Genomic DNA, 23,148 nt, shown 5'->3' with positions numbered 1-23,148 from the left:
ATGTAGAAGATTGGTTTATTTATTTAAAAGCACCATGAGATAACTTTAAAATTCCTTGAGCACCTAGCAATCATGTAAAAATCCTCCTGCAACTTTACCAACCACATCAACATTCATATAAGTATTGAGGCCTGAATGCTGAATATAAGATGACCTGAGGATATTAATCTGACCCTTAATTTGTTCTCCCATTTGTTGCTTTTTAATCCTAAATATCCCCCTTCTATTATTTACCTCTTTTCTGTCATTAATGTGCTTATGATGCAAACTGCCCTTTTACAATTAAAAACCAAAGTTAGAACCAAACTAAGAACTTTTTATATTTTGTGTACTAACTATTCAGAATTTCACAAAAGAGAATTACTTCTTAAATCTATGAGGCGTTTTATGCCATTAAGCCAGTGTATGTCAAACTTTTTTTCAGTATGGATCACATTTGAATACAAAGATTCCCTGATGGACATCTACTTCACTATTTGCAGTCACGTAAAAACACCTCTTCTTGTCTGAGATCTTGTATAACTTTTATTTCAAGCAACTCCAGTAATTGGCTACATGGAAGAGCAATAGTAGGAAAGGATTTATTTAATATATTTTTAGCTGTCATCTAATAAAGTATAGTTCATCTAAAATTGAAGACATGCTCGCGCCATAGCTTCTTCTGACTGAAAACAAGCTGACAGGGTCACTACCCACATGAGGTTTTTCTTTGATGACAGAGAGTGAGGAATGCATTTTGAGTCTTTGACCTCTGATCATCACACAAAATGACCATTTGCTTTGAATATAGATCTTTTCTGTTAGAGTTCTTAATTTGCATTCTACAAGACTTTTCTCCTTTGATGGGTTATTTAGATACAGGAGTATACACAACGTAAATGTTTACTAGTACATTATAACAGGATGCAGATAAATGAAAACAATGCACATAACATCCCATTAGTTTTCATGAAGTTTAAACACCAAATACACTCTTGTATATTTAACAATCACTTTGATCTATACTAATACACAAATGAATTGGCCTGGGGCTTCAGCATGAGCTGGCACCTGATCTCCCAGCATCACAAGGTACACAGTCAATAGGCAGGTCTTCCTTTTCAAACCAGGCATGCTTGTAAATGGAAAATCTACACTTTTGGCAATCTCCCTCGTTCCCTTTGGCTCCCCAGCTCTTCTGCCTCACTGAAGATCAAAGGAAACCTGTTGTGCACTGTGGTGGGTTTCTTCTGCTCCTGCCAGGACACTTGCCTAGGTCCAACAGACAGCAGTGGTCTCTGGTAGCAGATCAAATACCAGGCTTTTTCTCCATTGCTGCAGGCTAGCATAGCCTTAGGTCACCTTCAGCCCAAAGAAGAACTTCCCTGAGAAAGAGTCTTCAGAACCACTCATTGTGGAAGTTGCTGAAGACTGTACAGGGGAGTCACCATTTTACAATACCTGTCTCCCTTTCAACAGCTTCATAGATCTGTGGGACCCTAGTCTTTAACTCAACCTTTAACTTGTATGAAAACTGCCTTATTGTCACTAGGATTTTGCCTTGAGTTGGTTAACTCAAGAAAACATACCTGTTTTTCTAGTGAAGGCACAGCCATAGTCTGAACTGGCCATTGCATAGAATTCCATCCCTTGTTACTCCCCCCCCCCCCCCCCAGTTTTGACAGAACAGGAGACATCCAACATAGCTGCAACACTCTTTCACACTTGCTCAAGTTCAGAGTCATTGTTTCATGCTTCCCAGACAAAGAGAGATTTTGTGGTCTTCATGGAAAAATCAGAGTAAAGACATAATCTCTTTGCTCCACTTTGACAGCAGTCAGAAGAGATTTTCTAGCATCTATTAATCTCAGAGACTCTTATTTACATTGACTCCTACCCATAAGAGATTTCTGTACTTTGACTGCATTTTCACAACAGTTTGGGGTTGGCCTTAGCTAAAATTGTGATTATGATTGCAGCTGCCCTCAGGTAGATTATCTCCTACAGTAGAACCTCAGAATTCCAAACACCAGAGTTATGAGTTGACCAGTCAACCACACACCTCATTTGGAACTGGAAGTACACAATCAGGCAGCAGCAGAGAAAGGAGGGTTTAAAAAAAATGAAAATAAAAAAAGACAATACAGTACTATGTTAAATGTAAACTATCAAAAAAAAGTGAAAGTTTAAAAAAAAAATTGACGAGATAAGGAAACCTGTCTCTGTGCTTGTTAATTTGAATTGATGGTTTAAAAACAGCATTTTTCTTCTGCATAGTAAAGTTTCAAAGCTATATTAAGTCAACGTTCAGTTGTAAACTTTGAAAGAAAACCAATACTGTTTTGTTCAGAGTTACGAATAACCTTAATTCCCGAGGTGTTTGGAACTCAGGTTCTATTGCAGGGGTCAGCAACCTTTGGCACGCAGCGTGGGCAGAGGGATGTGCTGGCTACGGCTTCTCACAGCCCCCATTGGCCTGGAGCAGCAAACCCTGGCCAGTGGGAGCCGCGATCGGCTGAACCCGTGGACGCGGCAGGTAAACAAACCAGCCCGGCCCGCCAGGGTGCCAAAAGTTGCCAATCCCTGTTCTACGTATCTATTTTTGAAAGACTGACTCATCTGGGTCCAGTCATTTCAGGAAGCTACTTGTGCAAATTGCTTTTTAAAGGCATTGGGTCTGGTGATAGATCAGAACAAGAGTTCCCTGACCTCTATCTCGGAGCTTCTGCATCTTGGAGTGGTCATGGACAGAAAGCTCGGAAAACTTATTTGTTCTTAAAAGATGCTGTTCCACTCTCTGTTCCAGACCTGCCAGCCCAACAAAAGCATGACCATCAAGTGCTGTATGTCCCCTTTAGGAAATTTGGTGTACTGCCAGAGTCTGGTGCCCTGGGCCCAATGCCTTTTCCAGGCTCTCCAGCAGTGTCTACAACCTTCCTTTCATCTTTCTAGAGCAGGAGTGGGCAAACTTTTTAGCCCGAGGTCCACATCTGGGTATGGAAATTGTATGGTGGGCCATGAATGCTCATGAAATTGGGGTTGGGGTTTAGGAGGGGGTGAGGGCTAGCGGTGTGGGTTCTGGGGTGGGGCCAGAACAGAGTTCAGGATGTGGTGGGGGGAGGGCTTCGGCTGGGGGTACAGGTTCTGGAGTGGGGCTGGGGATGAGGGGTTTGGGGTGCAGGAGGGGGATCAGTTTGACTGCAGTTCCTGGCCAATTGGAGCTGCGGAGGTGGTGCCTGCAGATGGGCAGCGTGCAGAATCCTCTGGCTGCCCCTAAACATAGGAGCCGGATGGGGGACATGCCACTGCTTCCAGGAGCTGCAGCATGCCTGCGTAGAGAGGCCCCCGCCCACGCTCCCCAGTTGGAGTGTGTGTGGGGGGTAAGCCCCAGATCTCGCTCCCCAGCAGGAGCTCAAAGGACGGATTTAATCAGCTTGCGGGCCAGATGTTTGCCCACCCCTGTTCTAGAGAGTTTCTCAATTCCCTCTACAATAAAAAAACATTTCTGATCTGATGGATGAACAGGTCAAACTCTGAAGGGATCATCTCTGGGATTCTTCCCAACTCTATTTTCATAGATGCTAGCCTGATCTGAGTGACTGGGAAGTGTGTGCATGTACATAAAATTAAGCATTTAAAAAGTGTTCATGGTTTGTTTAGCATTCCAGTTTTTCCTTCGTAAATATCCAGTGAAAGTTTCCCCTGAACTAATTTCATTTTGTTATCTCATAGAGTTTTAATGATGTTTTGTTTGTGCAACCCATGCTGTTTTGTCTGAATAGAAACAAACAGGATTATCACTCTAAAATTGTATTTAACAGGATAAAACAAATTATTTGCATGGGGAAAGTCATATTACTATGCATATATGTTTGTTTTGTTTTAGCAGCTTTGCAAACTGAAATTATTATCCTGATTTAGTATGTTGGTCAGTCTGTGGAACTCTTTTGCCAGAAGATGGTGTGAAGGCCAAAACTATCACAGGTTTCAAAAAAGAACTAGATAAGTTCATGAAGGATAGGTCCATCAATGGCTGTTAGCCAGGGTAGGCAGGGATGGTGTCCCTAGCCTCCGTTTGCCAGAAGCTGGGAATGGGTGATAGGGGATTGATCACTTGATGATTATCTGTACTGTTCATTCCCTCTGGGGTACCTGTCATTAGCCACTGTTGGAAGACAGGATACTGGGCTAGGTGGACCTTTGGTCTGACCCAGTATGGCCGCTCTAGTGTTCTTATGTTTTACATATTTTGAAAATGTTGAATTAAGAGCAGAAGTTTATATATTTTTTTAACATTACATACATAGCAGCTCGAAGGCACTTAAAACTGTAGCTTGATGTCTTGCTAAGTTTGGTCTCACAGACAAGCTGTGCTGTATTGTGTTCTAAAAAGGGTCTACTTTGTGAAATGGAAAAGGAATGGGGAAGGAAAGTGATTAGAATATTTGGGGCAATACTGTCCTTTTTAATGATCTGTGAAAAGTCTGTGCATTACAGTTCATTCAGAAGGCCCATAAAGATGTCTTCAGTTTAGTTTTTTATTTAAGAATTGGTATGCCAATCAATTGTCTACTGTACTGTATATGGAACACTGGCAGAGTGACAGGCAAATGTGTCTGGTTTAACTTTAACTTTTTCCCCCCTTATCACATTACATTATTGTGTGTTCATCCTGTGTCTATTTGCTGTTTTTCTCCTCTGAGTAGCTACTGAGCCTCATATATAAAACACAGACAAACAAAAAAACTTCAAGCACTTTAGTATCTTTTTTAATGTAGTAACTTAGGAAATTTCTGCCTGAATTCATGGTGGTTTCTCTTTGCATTGGCAAATTAGGGTTCAGTATCGAAGTTGAACAAGACCCTTCATTGCAATGAAATGAAGTCTGCCGATCCAATTTGTGTTTCTTGGTCTGCCTTGCTTATGACTTGGTTACATTACTGAGTCATAAATAACCAAAGCAATACACAAGACAGACATCTGCTGTTAACTACCTTGATGCTAAAGTGGGTAGTGTTTTTTGGTCTTAGAAGAATCAGCAAGAATAAACTACTGAAGACAGTAATTATTTGTGATTGAATTATTTCAGCATTTCTGAACTGAAGACAATCTTGTGCTACATATTGTAATGAAGATATTTGAATTTTACATTCTGTATGGTAATGCTGAAGTACTGCTCGTGGTGCTTTGCAAACATTCAAGTCCCTGAAGTGAAGATCTGGCAAGAACCTTACCATCTGACTACATTTTGAACATATTACCCTATTAATGTGAGCATATATACAAAACTCTTACAACATTTATTTTGTAAGCAATGTATAATTCTACCCATAAAACTAGTCATAATTCCTCCCCCCCCCTTTTTTTTAAAGTGCCTGTAAGCCATATTGTCTAAAACTTAAATGCTGGATAATGAATAGAGCCTTATGAACCACTGTATAGAGAAGCATTATACAGAAGTAAAAGGGCTCACCATGCTACCCTTTTTTCAACACAGATCATTGGCACCAAGCAACAAATTATATAGCACAGAGCACAGTTAAGCTAGTATGCTGTAATGAAACCTATTGCTATGCCATATTACTGCTTCAATAATTGTATACAAAACTCATTTTACAGTGTCACGGAAACATTTAAAAAAATTATCTGGTGTCATTTGTCTTTCACGGCTATTTTGTTTGCAACAGTTTTTCTCATTAATTGGTTGCATAATCGTAGGTAACTTCTCCAGTTTGAAGAGTTCCTGAGATAAAAGCCAGTTGGTTGTGATAAGATTGTCCAGCTATGATGGAGGTGATGCTGATTGGCACAAGGAATATTTTGAAAATCTGGCAAATTCTATTTACTCAGTTGAAGGCATTTGCTGGACTATTGAAAAAGTGTTTCTTAAGGCTTGCGTACCATACTAGTATAATTATATTGCTGTAGTTATACCAGTATAGCTCCCCATGTGGATGATCTTGTTTGGAATAACATTGATCTTTTTTTAGTTTAACTTAAACTGCTTCCAAAGCATCATAAGATTTAAAAAAAAAAAAAAAAAAAAAAAAAAGCCAGTGTTATTCCAAATAACAATCTCCCCATGGGAAGATACACCAATACACTAGTCTGTAAATATGCCAGTTGCCACTGTGTATAAACTCCAGCAGCAACCACAGTGTATAGGAGACCAATAAAGATTATGTTTCAGAGAGTATTTGTTTATTAAATAGCAACAAACAACACACAGAAAATACATTATTGAAAGGAACAGAACACTGAGAAGGGCACTCTCCTGATGGAGGCTCATAGCTGTGTGTAACTCCAGCTCTCATTTGCAAAGTGGTGGAGTGAATGGGGCACTGCGATGGGCCTGGAAGATGCAAGGAATGTGTGGAGAAGTTTGGAGAAGAGATGGCAAGCAGTTCTGCATGGGCTGCAGCAGGGACAAGCATGCATGTGTTATGCCTGCAACGCGATTAGAGACTTCAGCATCTCCATTTGCTCCTCCATCACTTTTATCATCTACTCCTGGCCCTTATTCCTCTCATGCCTATCTATTTTTAAATGTTCATTAAGTGTCTTTCTCTACGCTCTGTGCTCTTGCAGCATTAGAGGATTGGAGCAACTCCTAAAACATGTTCTCCTTGCTCCTCCTCATTAGCTTCCTTATCTGGTGGAGGTGTTGCACATTTAGGGGGATCCCCTGAAGGCCACATCTGCAGAAGCACAGGAAACAATAAACAGATGCATGATTGTTAGTGCACTAACATCATCAAATAATAGTAAAATACACCTCTTTTTCACTGTCCCTTGGCAAGCACACAGCTCGGTGAATGCCCTAAACATGGTAAATTGGGGTGAAGGGTGGTGTTCAGAATGGGGTAAAGGCTCTTGGTGATTTTTTTTTTTTTAAGGGGATCACTGCAAGCGAATAGGGACAATGTTGTAAATTCCGCCACTGTTTTCCAGAGGAAGGATTCATTGAAGCGGATACCTCACTCCTGAGGGTATGCAAGGGTGCATCTCCTGCATGCATGCAGTTTCAGACCCAGTCCCTATGCTGCTCACCTGTGTGCTGCTTTGGTTCCTGCACAAATGATTGCCAGTTGGCACGGGAAAGTTTTCTACAACGGGGGAAGGAACAAAGCAGCTCTGCTAAGGAACCTTCGGCAGAGGATTGAATTCCTCTAGGAAGGCTTCCTAGAGATCTCTTTGAAGGATTCCCATGAAATCTCTATTTGCATTAACACACTGTTCAGCAGGGCCCCCACTGCATAGCTACACAGGGGAATGTGATGCAGATGCAAACACAGCTAGTCTTCGTATGTTTCTATCCCTCAATCCGCCTCTGGCATATAACAAAGCAAGGGACAGCTCTACCTCATGTAACCGAGCAGTATCGACTCAAAACGAGCACCTCCCAGAGCACCCTTCTCCTGCGTCATATGCACCAGAGACTGAGTTTTGGGACTGGCTGAAACCCTCCGGGGTGGAGAAAGGGTCCTGGCTCGTCATGGTACTGATGACCCTGTTGCCTGTCCCACCTCATCGTCCAGCTCCACTACTTTGTCCACTAATTCGTCCTTGGTGTTGAGTCTGCTGGCTCCAGCCCACGCTCCTCCTTCCCACCCCCACCCCCCCACGAAGTATCCATGGGCTTGTGGAGGTGGGGTTGCCACCCAGGATGGTGTCCAGCTCCTTATATAGAAGTGGCAGGTCTTTGCTGCAGCACCTTGCCTTCTGGTATGCTTGCCTCAGCTCCTTTATCTTCGCACAGCATTGCTGCATGTTTTGTTCTTAGCCCTTATCCAACATGCCAGAAGTGATCTCACCATAGGTATCGAAGTTCCTTCAGCTGGAGTGGAGCTGGCACTGCACATCCTCCTCTCTCCACAGACCCAGCAGATCCAACAACTTTGGTGCACTCCAAGCAGGGGTCCTTAAAATTGCCAAATCAGTATGGCAGACCCCCTCTTCCACTGCGCCTACCTCCAAGAAGGTGGAAAAGAATACTACGTCCCTGCAAAGAGATTTGAATACCTGTACACTCACACTCCAGCAGAATCCTTGGCCGTGTCTGCCATCAACGAAAGGCAGGGCCAGCCGAGTGGCACACCAAAAAATAGACACCAAGAGGCTGGACTTGTTTAGCAGGAAAATTTATTTGACATCCAGCCTGCAATTTTGGGTGTCTAACCATCAGGTCCTACTAGGCAGGTACAACTTCAACCTGTGGAACTCCATCAGCAAGTTCAAGGAGGCCATTCCACAGAACCGAGCCCAAGAATTCGCCACCTTAATAGAGGAAGGCAGAGCGGTAGCGAGAGGTGCCCTCCAAATGGCCTGGGATGCTACAGACTCGGCAGCCAGGGTAGTCGCCTCTGCGCTGGTCATGGGATGCAGCTCCTGGCTGTCCCCAGCGATGCAAACCAGTCTGCAAGATCTCCCATTTGAGGGAACAGGGCTCTTCCCTGAGCTTACTGATGCATGGCTCCACGGCCTTAGAGAGTCCTGTGCCACCCCCCTTTCCTTGGGCCTGCACACTCCTCAGCAGGGTAGGAAGTGTTCCATTCCTCCACCTCCTCAGCTGAGTTCCTGGGGCATCCCCTGAACAAGCACCTACAGGAAAAAGGACAAAGACAAGGGGTTTAAGCGGCAGTGCCCTTTGTCTTCCTGTTCCTCTGCCCATCTGGTTCTTCCAGAAGCCAAGGAAGCCAGAAGCAGGCATTTTGAGAGTGTGCCCTAGAATGGCACCCTGTTCACGTCTCAGGATCCACCCTCCTACTCTTTCCTCAACTGCCTGCGCCCCTTCCGGTCACCCTGGTCGTGGCTGACCTCGGACTGTTGGGTGCTTGACATAGTATCTTCAGGCTACACCTTGGCCGACCCTCCCACCCAACTCCCTTCCCTGTCCCTCTTTAGGGACCCTTCTCACAAGCAACTCCTCTTTCAAGAGGTCGAGAATGTTCTGCACCTGAGGGCAGTGGAGGAGGTCCCTTGGGACATGAAAGGGAAAAAGTTCTACTCCCGCTACTTCCTAATCTCAAAAGCAAAGGAAAGCCTCAGACCCATTCTGGACCTGCACCACCTCAACAAGTCTCTCAAGGAGTTGAAATTTTGCATGGTCTCCCTGGCCTCCATTATCCTCTCCCTGGATCCAGGACACTGGTACAGCGCCCTCGACTTTAAGGACACATATTTCCATTTTCCTTGGGCACAGGCGTTTCCTCCGTTTTATGTTGGACCACCATCATTTTCAGTTCTCGGTGTTGCCCTTCGGTCTCTTGTCAGCTGTGAAAGTGTTCGCAAAGTGCATCGCGCCAGTGGCTGCTTACCTGAGGCACCGAGGTGTACAAATTTATCCATAACTTGACATTTAGTTAATAAAAGGCTGATCCTGGAATCGGGTATGGTTTGCTCCATCTGCCACGACCTGGGGCTGGTAATAAAATAAATGAGAAAAAGTCAACCTTAGCTTCAGCGCAGCACATAGAGTTCATTGGAGCAGTCCTTGACTCTACTCAGGTCAGGGCCTTCCTCCCCGAGACCCAGTTCTGAGCCATGGCGGACCTTCTCTTGTGCATGCAAGCCCACCCTCTCACCACTGCTCTCACGGTTCAGGGACCACATGGCAGCGTGTACTTACATGGTCCAGCACACGCAACTCCAACTCAGGCCGCTACAAGCGTGGCTGGCGTCAGTCTACATCCCAAAGAGAGACAGCATGAGCTGTGTAGTCAAGATCCTGGACGACGTCCTCGCGTCACTTGCCTGGTGGAAAAATCCTGCGTCGGTGTTGAAGGGAGTTCCATTCACGGCTCCACTCCCGTTGATTGGCCTCGTTTCCGATGCTTCAGACCTGGGGCGGGGAGCCCACCTGGGCGATCTCAGCACGCAAGGTCATTAGTTGAGTGTCTATTTGCTCCCTACGCATCAGGGAGCTCAGAGTGGTTTGCCTGGCCTGCCACGCCTTCCTTTCTCACATAAAAAGCAGTGTGGTCCAGGTCCTGACAGACAATACAGTGGCGATTGTTCTATATGAACAAACAAGGCAGAGCCAGATCGTCTGCCCTTTACCAAGAAGCCCTCCGGCTATGGGACTTCTGCGTACAACACGACATCCATCTCATAGCTGCACACCTCCCCAGGGCCAGCGATGCTTTGGCAGATTGCCTCTGCAGGATCTTCTCGACTCACCACTAGTGGTCCCTCTATCTGGAGGTGGTCAGCATCATCTTCCAAAGGTGGGGGACTCCCCAGGTGGACCTGTTCGTGGTCCAGGCAGAAAAGGAAGTGCCACATTTTCTGCTCCATTCGGGGGCTTAACAGAGGCTCCCTGTTGGATGCTTTCCTACTCCAGTGGTCGGGGGCTCTGATATATGCGTTCCCTCCAGTTCCGTTGATCCACAGCATCCTCATGAAGATCAAGCAGGACAAGGACGAAGGTGATCCTCATAGCGCCGGCCTGCCTGCACCAACAATGGTTCGGCACACTGCTGGACCTCTCGGTGGCTGCTCCATTATAGCTACCGCTCCGGCCAGACCTGCTGTCCCAAAACCACGGCAGTCTGCTGCACCCAAACCTGGCAAGGCTGCACCTTATGGCTTGGTGGCTGCTGCATGGTTGCACGCGAAGGAGCAGGATTGCTTGGTCAACGTCCAACAGATTCTGTTGGGCAGGAGAAAGCCCTCCACCAGGGCAACCTACCTGAACAAATGGAAGCGGTTCGACCTGAGCGGCTCTTGTTGCAGTTGATCCTGGACTACCTTCTGCATCTTAAGCTCCAAGGCCTGTCCCTTTCATCTAGTATGGTCCATTTGACTGCTGTTTTGGCTTTCCATCTGCTGCTCAAGGGCAGGTTTGTTTTCACCCAAGAGATGACTAACAGGTTTCTCAAGGGCCTTGAGCACCTCTAACAGCACATCAGGGACCCTGTCCCTCCGTGGGACCTGAATCTTGTGTTGTCCCGACTCACGGGATCCCCTTTGAGCCTCTGGCTTTCTGCTCCATCTTCCTCCTTTCCTGGAAGATCATGTTTTTGGTTGCAATAACTTCAGCTTGCAGGGTCTCTGAGATTAGGGCGCTTACCTCAGAACCGCCTTATACAAGGACAAGGTCGAGCTGCAGCCACACCCGGCCTTCCTGCCCAAGATGGTCTCAGTTTCATATGGGCCAAGACACACATTTACCTGTCTTTTTTTCTAAAGCTATGTAAGTCGCAGGAGGAGCATCAGCTGCATTCCCTAGACATCAGAAGGGCACTAGCCTTCTACATGGAAAGGACAAAGCCATTCCGTAAGTCAACACAATTGTTCATCGCGGTGGCTGCCAGGTATATCTCCATAGATTCATAGATTCTAGGACTGGAAGGGACCTCGAGAGGTCATCGAGTCCAGTCCCCTGCCCGCGTATATTATTATTTATTATAACCTTCATCCTATCTCATAGAGCTGGAAGGGACCCTGAAAGTTCATTGAGTCCAGCCCCCTGCCTTCACCAGCAGGACCAAGTACTGATTTTTTGCCCCAGATCCCTAAGTGGCCCCCTCAAGGATTGAACTCACAACCCTGGGTTTAGCAGGCCAGTGCTCAAACCACTGAGCTATCCCTCAGTGGTTGTCCAGTGTCTGCTCAAATAATTTTCCTCTTGGATCACTGCCTACATTCGCTGCTGCTAAGATCAGGCAGAGGTGCCACCTCAGGCAATCGTAACCTCCCATTGAACCAGGGCGCAAGCCTCTTCAGCAGCTTTCTTAGCCCAAGTGCTGATCTAGGATATCTGTAGGGCGGCCACCTGGTCATTCGTCCATACCTTCAGTCCTATTATGCACTTATCCAGCAGGCCCAGTAATGATGCTGGCTGTAGCAGAGAAGTGTTATGAGCCAGAAGACCGTTAACTCTGAGCCCACCTCAGAGGATACTGCTTGAGTCACCTAGAATGGAATCAACATGAGCAAGCATTCGAAGAAAAAACGGCTACCTACCTTTTCATAGCTCTTGTTCTTTGAGATATGTTGTTCATGTCCATTCCATTACCCACCCTCTTGCCCCTCTGTCAGAGTTGCTAGCAAGAAGGAACTGAGAGGGCATAGGGCCGGCAGCACCTAATATACCGAAGCATGAGCGCGGCACTGAAGGGGGCACCAAAGCCGACCCTACGGATTCTGCTAAGGCAAAAATCTCTGACAGTTTAATTTTCTCCCTCTCCACCATAACGCTGTTTGTTGTTTGGATGAGAAGAACAAACTGTGAAGATAAAGTTGTATGCTGAGCAGGTATTGTCTTTGTTTCCTTTTAATGTATTCATGGAGTCAATTGACTGTTTTAAATCTGTCGTTGTTGTTGTTGTTATAGCGAGGTGTCACTTCAGTAAATCTGATTAATCAAAATGCACAAACTACAGAGTTTAAATTAGTTTAGTCTGAACTTTATGCTGATATTAAATTGTGTAATTGAAATAATTACATTCTTTTAAGTTTACCTTCATTATATACCATGTATATGAACAATTGGGCAAATTCATTCCTGATGTAGCTTGATTGACTTCAGTGCAGTTATACCAAGGATTTATTTGGTTCATGACAGAAACATGGATTTCAGGCAACTTGTATTTTCTCCCAAAAAAAAAAAAAGAAGAAAAAAAGTATGAAAAAAGATGTGCTATGGAAGATATCAGAAACATCTCTGGTATGTCTCCCACACCAATTTTCACATTTCTGTTGAGAGATCTAGCTTTGAATGTCCCTAGTAACACTATGATGTATATGTTGTCAGTGAAGGGGAGATTGATTTAGTATTTGCCTATGAAATACTTATTTGAAATTGAGTCACATTTGTACAGTGAGTATTTCAATCTTATCATGCTAGAATTAGTTTCCACTGCATACAGCATGGGAACAATAAGAATGGTCTAAATTTTTGCCCTATTGTCAGATGGAGGCAAGGTTAGTTTATTTGTCATTGGAAACCGAACCATTCTTACTCATACTTGTCAATTTATCAAGAAGATGAGGGTGATGTATAGCATAGCATCCAAAGAGGGTGGTTATGGGGAGCAGGCCTTCAGTCTTCTCTCTTTTCCCAGTATCCTCTTTTCCCACAACTTTGTTCTTATGCTGGTTTCTGTAGCGAGCAATAAAGAAACTATAGAAGAAAGGAGAACAATATGGCAAAGATTTGCTTCATTTACAGACTTGCGCCTGCGGGAGGAGGCAGCATTGCCACCTTAGAATTCTGTGTATTACTTCTGCTGCAGGAAATATTAATGCCATGGGAGAGTCAGCAAGCCCCAATTCAAGTTGGTAAAGACAGCTGGGGTATCTGCAATTTGGGATGCAAGAACAATAGTCAGGACTTCTTGTAGGTCTGTGAAAAAAGAAAGTAGCCAGACCCTGTCCTCCTTGGACAGAAGACTTAATTTGGAGCATGGATGTATTCAGGTCATCCTTTAAAAAAATAAAATAAAATAAAAAATAAAATTCCAAAACACTTTAAAATGGAGGATGAGTAAAGTGTGAATGGTAAGTGAGTGGAAGACTGTACTTGCCTGAGGAGGTTGTGAAGGCTAGGACTATAACAGGGTTTAAAAGAGAACTAGATAAATTCATGGAGCTTAAGTCCATTAATGGCTAATAGCCAGGATGGGTAAGAAATGGTGTCACTAGCCTCTGTTTGTCAGAGGGTGGAGATGGATGGCAGGAGAGAATCACTTGATCATTACCTGTTAGGTTCACTCCCTCTGGGACACCTGGCATTGGTCACTGTCAGTAGACAGGATATTGGGCTGGATGGACCTTTGGTCTGACCATGGCCATTCTTAACTTGTTGGCATTTTCTACAAAATATGAGTTGACAGACCTACTAAATCTGTTCTTGAAGAATAATAAAACTGGTTTGTTCCAAAGTTCTGTTGCAGTGGAGTATCAGATGTCTGTTCCTGTCTCTGAACTGGCTTAGCACTCTGCTGTCATTTTTGTATTTCTTCATAGCACACTTTGACATTTTTCTTCTAGCTGAGATTACCAGTAACTGGCTTTCTTGAGAACTAACACCTTTGCCAGTCTCTTACTCTGTATGTATGATTAATAATCCCCATTACCAGCTAACTTGATTTGAAATGCCCTTTAACATTTAATGTAGATATAGTCAAATCATATTAGCTAACTCTAATTTTAAATAGCACTTTTAAATAGACCTTACATGGCAATTTCAAATGCAAAATTAAATCAAAACATCTAACTTTTAATCTGTTGTCTGCATCTGCTGAGCTCCAGCAAGAGTGAAATAAGGAACTCTACCTTTCTATCTTCCTTGTTGCTTAGACAATGGTGTGTATTGAGGTCCATCTAAAAAGATAGGCTTTGTGTGTTCCGTGAATATGCTCTTTTAGTTGAACACTTTTTAAAAAAATGCGTTCATCATACCTTGTGGTGATTCTTCCCTCCGTGAAGATCATTTTTCTTCTCTTCTCTTCTTTGCCTGTTTCTCTCTTCCTGTATTTGTCCTTAATGTCTCTTGGCTCTCATCTAACATTTTCCCTTCATTCACCATCATATTCAGCAAGAAATTAAACCAGTTTTTGTAATGCCACTTCACCACGCCTCCTAACTGCATTCAAGACCATTATCCATGTCCTTCATATTGCAGTCAAAAAAAGATTTACCCCTCCACTCCCATAATAGTGTTATGGGGAGGGGGGGATGTGTCTATTGTTTCCATTCATATTGAGATGTCACAGATGTGTATGCTCTTCTGAATTCTTTTCTCTCTTCAAGCTATTATGGCCCTTGCTCTTTTGAGTCTCTTCTCAGACAAGCGGCAGTAGGCTACACAAAAAGGAATTTAGGTCACAAATAACCCAAGTGTATTCTACTTGAGCTAGAGGAGGAAAGCTAGCTGATTTTTTTTAAACATTATTCATTAAATGTATTAAAAATATGGCAAAATAAATGGAAACAAACATATTATTCTACCAGTTCTATACAAATTATGATAGGCTTGACTCTACAACAATAGCAATATAAATTTTTAGTCTGTAGAAGCAGAAGTGTGCAGTTGATAAAGTGATAGGTATAGCTTTACTACTTTAACTAAACCTGTAGAGTAAAAGATGGCTGATTGTTTGTTTTTCTGTCTACCTGTGCCAGTAATATACCACCAACATATCAAGAATGCCTCATAAAGTTTGAGTTAAAAAAAAAAAAAGTCCTTTTATTTTCAGTAGTTTTTCTCATTTTAAGATAGGTAAATATCAAAATATTGTGTTTACTATATAAAATAGATCTGAAAACACTTTAATGATACAGAATATTATGACATTATTTCTCATTCTCTATTTTATCCAAGATGCATCTCTAGGTGTTTTGGTATCCTGTACATAAAGTTTACACACAAGATATGTCCTCATGCTACCTCTTTAAAGAGCAAGAAGGTTTAGAAAGTTTAGACTGCACTTTAAACATACAGGTATTTATGGCAGGAACATTTATTTTGGCACTGTATCTTCTTCAAGATGGATATTTTTCAAGAGAAAATTTCAGATAACAGAGGAACTAGTGGAAATTCAGAGAAATATATCAATTGACTACTACGTAATTACATTTTTGTAGTAAGGTGAAAAAAATAAATAGTCACACATGCATGTGTATGTGTGAGTAGAAAAAGTACTCTTGTATTCTGAAACATTTTCTATATAAAAAAAACCCCTTTAATATCAAATAGCAACAGTTTCTTAATTACACACACATCGGACAGGCCATTTAAGTGTAGAAAGATCAGACATCTACAAAAACTGGAAACTATTTTGTGTGCCTTCCCTTAGCAGCCCTGAACTGTATCATACATACCCTTTTATGGATGTCTACTGGGTTTTCCAGTTAAAACTAATGTGGCATGTAAAATATACTTGAGGGTCACACACTTCGTTGCTTATGTAGGCTCAGCTCTGTGTGCTATCCAACTTTTTAAGTGCAAATGGCTTTTCAGTTTTTCCAAAAAGAACATGTATAGTGAGATTCTGTGGATGGATTATAACCTCTAGCAATTTTACAGGATATAGCCATTAAACCTAAATTGTCATCTAAGATGCTCCTTTTCGTCATTATTTCAGTTTCATTTTTTTTATATTTTGTTTTGGTTGGTAATTGAATCTAGGATCACACATAGTCCCCTTAAATGTTTGAGCCCGTTGAAATTAACAACTTTTAATCACGTGAGACCCTGCAATTTAGGAATAGTCACAGCTCAAGACAAAATCAAAAGAAATTGCCTACTAGAGCAAGCTACATATCCTGTCTTCCGGCACCTGGTAGTTTGTGGTATGGGTACTATATTTTCTAAAGGCCTGTGTATTTATGAAATAATACACAAACTACTGCAGGCAGCTCTTCCAGTGATTTATGCCCTGGCCACTTGTTCATACACTTTGCTGGTCATTGTGCGAAAAGTGCTATTGACTAGTCCTCTTCCTGCGCGCAGATTTGTTTTCACCATACAGTTTAGCTTCTAGTCCTTCTACTGTGTTAGTTTCCTTTAGCAGCACCTGTGTTGTTGTTTTGCAGGTATTTGTGCAGGATGACTCTCTAGAGACTGCAATTTTTCAAGGTTAAGCTCAGAAACTATTTTGTTACTTATGTAAGCCAAACTGTACACCCAGTGAGAGAGAGAGAGCAGACTATTAAGCTGCTGCCTGCAATATGTGTAGACAGTAACATTCCTATGCCTGCAGCACCAAATGGGCATGCCTGATTCTCCTCTCACACCAGTGGAAACTAGGTTTTACAATTTTCAATAGAGTTAATAGGATTCTGTCCATTGATGCCTAGAATATTTCCTGAAATTTTGGAATTGATCAAATATGATGCTCAAAAGTTATCACATTACAGAAAGACAGACAGAGAAATGCCATCGGGTTGAGTAAGAGACTTGCTTTGCTCAGGCAGTTGGGGTGAAATTGGTTTCTCCAGACATCAGCAACAATAACAAAATTTAAATCCTTAAGATAAATTTACAGAATCCCCAGCGGAGAATTATATATGGTGGAAGTAAGAATACTGTGCACTTCTCCTGTGCATTTCATTTGAGAATATGAAAGAGCTTTACCAATATTAGTGTCAGAACACCATGGAATAGTATTGGTTACTTTTATACATAGGGAAATGAGAGACACAGGATAGGTGATTTGAGAATTCTGTACAAACACAGCTCTTTGCTGGAGTTTGCCACCGTTTCCAGCTGATAACACTATATATCAGGGGTTGGCAACCTATGGCACGCAAGCTGATTTTCAGTGGCGCTCACACTGCCCGGGTCCTGGCCACCGATCCGGGGGGCTCTGTGTTTTGTTTAAATTTTAAATGACGCTTCTTAAACATTTAAAAAACCTTATTTACTTTACGTACAACAATAGTTTAGTTAAATATTATAGACTTATAGAAAGAGACCTTCTAAAAACGTTAAAATGTATTACTGGCATGTGAAACCTTAAATTAGAATGAATAAATGAAGACTCGGCACACCACTTGTGAAAGGTTGCTGACCCCTGCTATATATGTTTATAATGTGATTATTCAAGCACTAGGGAGGGGAGGAGGAAGTGATGAGTCTGATGTCCTGGTTGCATGGGATGATTGAACTGTTGCAAGAGATATGTGCCTTCATCAGTTAGATCTCAGCTTTTGAGAACTGATGGCAAAAGTCGAATGGAGAGACAAAGCTGTGACCAAGGTATATGGGTCACTGTTGTAAAAAGGCTAGGTTTCCTATATGTTGATTGAAAGAGACTCACTTTTTTTAAATAGTGGGTATATCAGGTGCCGGCTTTCTCTGGGCCCTGGGGGTGCTCAACCCCCTGCTCCACCCCAGGTGCCACCCCCAACTGACCCCTTCCCTCAAGGTCCCACCCTTGCTCCACCCCTTCCAGCCCAGTTCCGCCCCCTCCCCTGAGTTTGCTTCATCTGCACTCCTCTCCCCCAGCACCTCCTGCATGCCGCAGAATGGCTGATTGCGGCAGGGAGGGTGGGGAAGGAGTTGATGGGGGGGCACCAGTAGATGGGAGCCAGTGGGGAGAGAGGAGCAGGTGGCTGCCGATGAGTGCTAAGCACCCACTAATTTTTTTCCCATGGGTGCTCCAGGCACAGAGTTGGTGCCTATGGTGGGTATGCTATTCCTGGGGGAATTCTCCGCCAAAAAATTAAAAATTCTGCACACAATACTTTGAAATTCTGCATATTTTATTTGTCAGAATAATACAAATATGAAAAAGATTCAGGAAATGTTTTTTGACAAATAGATTCCTTGCTAAGCATATTAATACAGAACTTTGAGTAATTCATTTAAACTACAATAAAGAAACATATTTCCTGCACCCCCCGGAAGTAGTGTGAAGGTTTGGGGGATTTAAGGGTAAGGGAGGAGCTGAGGGAGAGGGCAATAATTCTGGGAAGGAGCCTCGGAGTGAGCTTGGAGGGTTGTTGGGTGTGAGTTGGAGAAGTATGGAATAAGGTTTTTTTGTGGGGGGGAGGGAGTTGGGGAGCCTCCCCCAACCAGACCCTTAGCCTCTCCCATTTAGTCAGGGACATCTGCCACTGTTCCAAGTGTCCCTACACCCCTCCCCTTCCTTGTGTCCCCATGTGCCCCTGCACCCAAACTCAGCCACCCCTCCTTGCCCTATCCCCATGTGGCCCTGTCCCCATGTCACCATGCACCCCCATTTCCATTCAGCCCCTGCCCCAGTCTCTCCCTCCACTAGCCCTTCTGAATCCCAGTCTGTGACCCCCATGTGCCCACTGTGTCCTCTTCCCCCCCCCCTATATCCTGTGCCTCTTTACCTGGCCCCATGGGAGAGGTGCTGTGAGGAACATAGCTCTCCCTTTCCCTGTCCACGGCAGGCTGAGACAGTTGCCCTCTCTTCTGGTGCCACAGTAGCCCCCGTGGGTGGGTGAAAGGTGTAACCTCTGTGCCTTCCTGGCCGAATGTATTTTATGTATTGGGGGGGGGGGGAGAAATCTGTGGGGGATGTGAATTCTGCATGTGTGCAGTGGCGCAGAATTCCCCCAGGAGTAGTATCCCTGAGATATAGATTTTTAATTACAAAACATTTCTGCCTTTTCAGCCTGACATTTGTAACAGTTTCTGTTTTTAATAAAACAACCAACCAAACTGTTGCTTAAATGCCAATCTCCATATCTACTGAGACTTGAAGTGTGGGGGAGCTTCAGGCTGGAAAGGGACATATTGGTAGTTCCTAGTATCGGGCAGCTGGTGCCCATTACTTTGTGCATCCTGCAAGTGGCTGGCACCTATACATCCTCATGAGGAATGGCTGTCCTATCTCCCCATCACAGCAGTTGGCTAATGATCTTTTGCCCCTACCTGAGCCTGGTATCTCCTCTGGGGACCCATGATGGCTGGATGGTAGGACTGGGCTAGGTTTGGAAGTCCTATTTGCTCCCTAGCGGCTGGCTCAATCTTCTGTGCCATGGCAGTAAATCCAGTCCCTCCTCTGGGTCCTGCTTTTGTCTCTGTCTACATAGCTGGCTCCCACTTCTTGCCTCTGAGAGCAGTCGCGGCAGAAACATAGATTTGCATCCCCCGAATATTTCCATTGCAAGGGCACTACTCTCCCACCCATCTGTTCCATTGCCCCTAATTGTGCATAAATTCTGAGATTTAATTGATACAAAGCTTAAACTAAAGTTCAAAGATTTATTTGATATTATGTTTTTGAATAATGACAGGTTTCATAGTAGCAGCCGTGTTAGTAAATTTGTTAGTCTCTAAGGTGCCACAAGTACTCCTGTTCTTTTTATGTTTTTGAACATCCTGACTTTTGGTGACATTACATGCAGAAAATGGAATGCCTATCATTTGAACATATATTTCTTGCAATGTTTTTTCTGAAAGCTATTTTTGGACAAGTTCAAAAGCTAGCTTGAAAATTTGTTGGCTATTTAACTCAGATCACGTGTGTAGAGTAAGTTTCATTTTGATCATAGCAGTCAGTTTTCCCCCAAGACCTCTGTTGCAGGTTGGTTGGTTGGTTGGTTCTAAAACGGGTGCTAAATGCAGCTCTTGGGGGAGGGGTGTTTTTGTTTTTTTAATCACTGATTCTAAACATGTGGGTGACATGCTTTTTAAAACATTTCTTAAATTTTGCCTGTTTTATAATCCTTACCAAAATGGAAAACTTAGAATGAGATCAGTTCAAAATCTAAACACGTATTTATATAATGCTGTAGTCTGCATGTAATGAGTCCATTTGGCATCTTCAACTGATTCAATTATAACAATGCAGTAGGACTGGAAGGAGTTAATGCTAATTATAATGCTGTGGTAATGCTGAACCTGCCATTCTCAGGAGATCTGAGAAGCAATCTATCAGGGTATGTTGGATCCTAGCTTCCTTAGGTCCCTCGAGACATTTGGCGGAGTGGAATTGCAGAGCAAAAATATACATTCTGATATCTTCAGAGTTTCAGGAAGGGGAATGGACTTGCTGATGACTGGGCAGGGATCACGTGTATTTAGTGAGACAAACTGATGAGTTTAGTTGATTATATTTCCTGTTTTCACCATGAACTTGATGAGTGCTCTCAGTTTTTATAAGTGTTAGATGGTATGTTGCTGTCTCCAAGAAGAAAGTGATAATGGTTGCTGCTGAAAACTGGCAGACTGAGCTCTAACTGTACTGAAACTGTATATTTGGAAGATTGCCTCCTCCCTTTTAAGGGAAAAATATTTCCCTAGCTGATTGGTTGAAAGGTAAGAGCTCTCATATCTGTATCAGCTTGCATGTAGAAAAATGTCTCTGTCAAGAACAATGTCTTACTGGAACTAATGGATTGTATGAGAAGATAATGAAAATATGGTAATCACTTAATTTGCATCAGCTTTCATTAATGGAGCAGTATTAAGGTTTTTGTGTTTATTGTATGCCTATTCTGATATTAAACATATTTTGTCAGGAATGTACAAATGAATAAAATTACATTGTTTTAAATATATAGTTATCAAAATTTCAAGAATAAGAACAAAGCATCTGCTGTGCATAATGACAGTAATCTTCATTGTTTGTCTTCCCATAAACCTCAATTTTAGAAGATTTGAGAACTTTCTGCTTTAGTAAAAGGAAAAAAATGAAAACTTGTGAAGACTGAATTTTTAAAATGAATCCCCAGGTATATCTTTAATGTTTTTAATTCAAACTTTAAAATGTTCCATCATTTGGCATACATTTGCATACTAATCTAAGTGGTGTCTTTATCCACATTAAAGTTATGAAAAGAAATGGTAGATAATTCTGTTTTTTTTTTTTAAAACAATTCAGTTGGCTATTTGAAAGCAAGAACAAATTATTAATATCAGTATCAAATATTAAAGTAAAACTTGTACAACTGAGGGTGGGGGATCTAGAATCCACTTTTACCATTTATTCTTTTCCCTCAAAAATCCCCATCAGGCCCATATGTGCATTTTGGACAAAGACTGTTGTATCGGCAGAGCTTCCAACCTTTGTCAGCTCAGGATCCCAACTCTACTTGCATTTCACTCCCACATGGGAATTAAACATTTAGAATGTAAATCACAGATTAATCATATATTTCTAGAAAATAGGTGTTTCAAAGCTCTTATATATTCTTTATGTCCAGAATTGTCAAATCTGAAAATTATATATTAAAACTTTTTTTTCCCTTACATGGAATAACATTTTTAACACAGGTCACTTATATTACAATAACTACATACAGGATAATTTGTTTTTAAGTAAATAAGCAATCATGTAAATGTAATTTTTGTCTTGTTTTGACCACCCTGATCTAACAGGACTTATGCTGTAGTAAATACTGTTGTCATGTCTTCTGTGTCAGTCTACAACAGTGTTAATGACGTACTATTGACATAATCGTATAATACGGTCCAATTTTGTCTATAATGTCCAAGTACTTACATTGGACATCTATTTGGGTAGCATCAAAGCCAATAGATTCCACTGTAGTAGGGAGAAATGTCAGTGCATTGAAACTTATGATGTTGGTAAAAGAAAAATGACTTTCTTTTAAAAGTTTGCTTTTTTTTTAATACAAAGGTAACATGGTTAAGCTTTACCTCAGCTCTTTTAATGAGACTTCATTCATTTTGAAGCTTGATATAATTTACTGTGTCCTTTAACTTAAAATTAAAATCATCCCTCATATAAGTTGACATTCCACTGTGGTGCCATGTATCCTATCTAGTATGTGTTAATATTCTTTATCACCCTTCAGATGCAGCTAAAGTGATGGTCACTTAATTTGTGTGACTGGTCCTTAGAGCTAGCAATCTGAACTAGGACTTGTTCTGTGTAATGTGACAGTGACTACAGCATACATTGTGAAAGACATCAAATCACTGCAAAGGCTAGGGCTGTGGTCATGGTTGGCATGAAGATGGATGTCTTAAAAATTCCAAATGTATAAAATGAACCTTCTTATGAACCGAGTTGGGTATGTCTAGTTAAATTAAAAACAGAGTTAGAAGTAATTAAAAGTAATAAACATTTAACTAATGAAACAAAACACAAGTTATATGGGAGTATTTTCAGGTTTTGAATTTAAATCTGTACCAGCATAAATTGTTGTTTTTGTGCTCTGGCATACTAATTGTTACGTTCTTCTGAATTTTATATCCATATTGCAGCTAGGATTAATGACATGAAGTTATATTTTCAGGCTTGTGTGCATACCTATTATGAGTTGTACTAAGTTATGTGATTTAGTAATATTTATTATGTTGAGTGTATTATATAGATGTGTACTACTGAGCCTGTATTCTTTCTTGCTACACTGTGGCTTATGAAGCAATGTGTGTCAAATGGTCAGAGAACATTGTATTTAAGTGTATTTATAGTCAAAAAAGTGACTCTGTAAAAATGACATCTTGTTTCATCTTTAAGCTACGTTAGTGACTTTTGTATAGCATGTGCTCAGTTTACAAACCAGAATGTGCAACTTTTGAGTCATACTGTGGTTGGGACTGCACTGAGGAAGCTTACACTGCCTTTAGTTAAGATGTATCAAAGTTAATTCAATAATCATCACTATTTCTCAGTGTGAGATGAAGGGAAGTGCACCTTCTGTAGACTCTTATTAGACACTGATGTAGTAGCATCTGAGCAGGAGGCCTGACATGCTGCAGTCTATTACTGTCTT

At 42.2% G+C, this 23,148-nt stretch overlaps 1 protein-coding gene across 4 annotated transcripts in view; it reads left to right on the top strand.

Annotated features, from left to right (window-relative positions):
• Positions 1-23,148, top strand: part of NCOA3 (nuclear receptor coactivator 3) — a 165,318-nt gene that overhangs the window by 83,047 nt on the left and 59,123 nt on the right. Inside the window, exon 1 of one of the 4 annotated variants that reach the window (XM_054045650.1) lies at positions 5,196-5,249. The exons of the other annotated variants lie outside the window; for them this stretch is intronic. The gene's annotated coding sequence lies outside the window, so the exon portion shown is untranslated. Of the gene's footprint in view, positions 1-5,195; positions 5,250-23,148 lie in introns of those variants that run through there. 4 annotated transcript variants of the gene reach the window in all.

The sequence above is a fragment of the Malaclemys terrapin genome, chromosome 12 (genome assembly GCF_027887155.1).
Source record: "Malaclemys terrapin pileata isolate rMalTer1 chromosome 12, rMalTer1.hap1, whole genome shotgun sequence".
Lineage (NCBI taxonomy): Eukaryota > Metazoa > Chordata > Testudines > Emydidae > Malaclemys > Malaclemys terrapin.
This window is presented reverse-complemented; position numbering and strand designations above follow the sequence as displayed.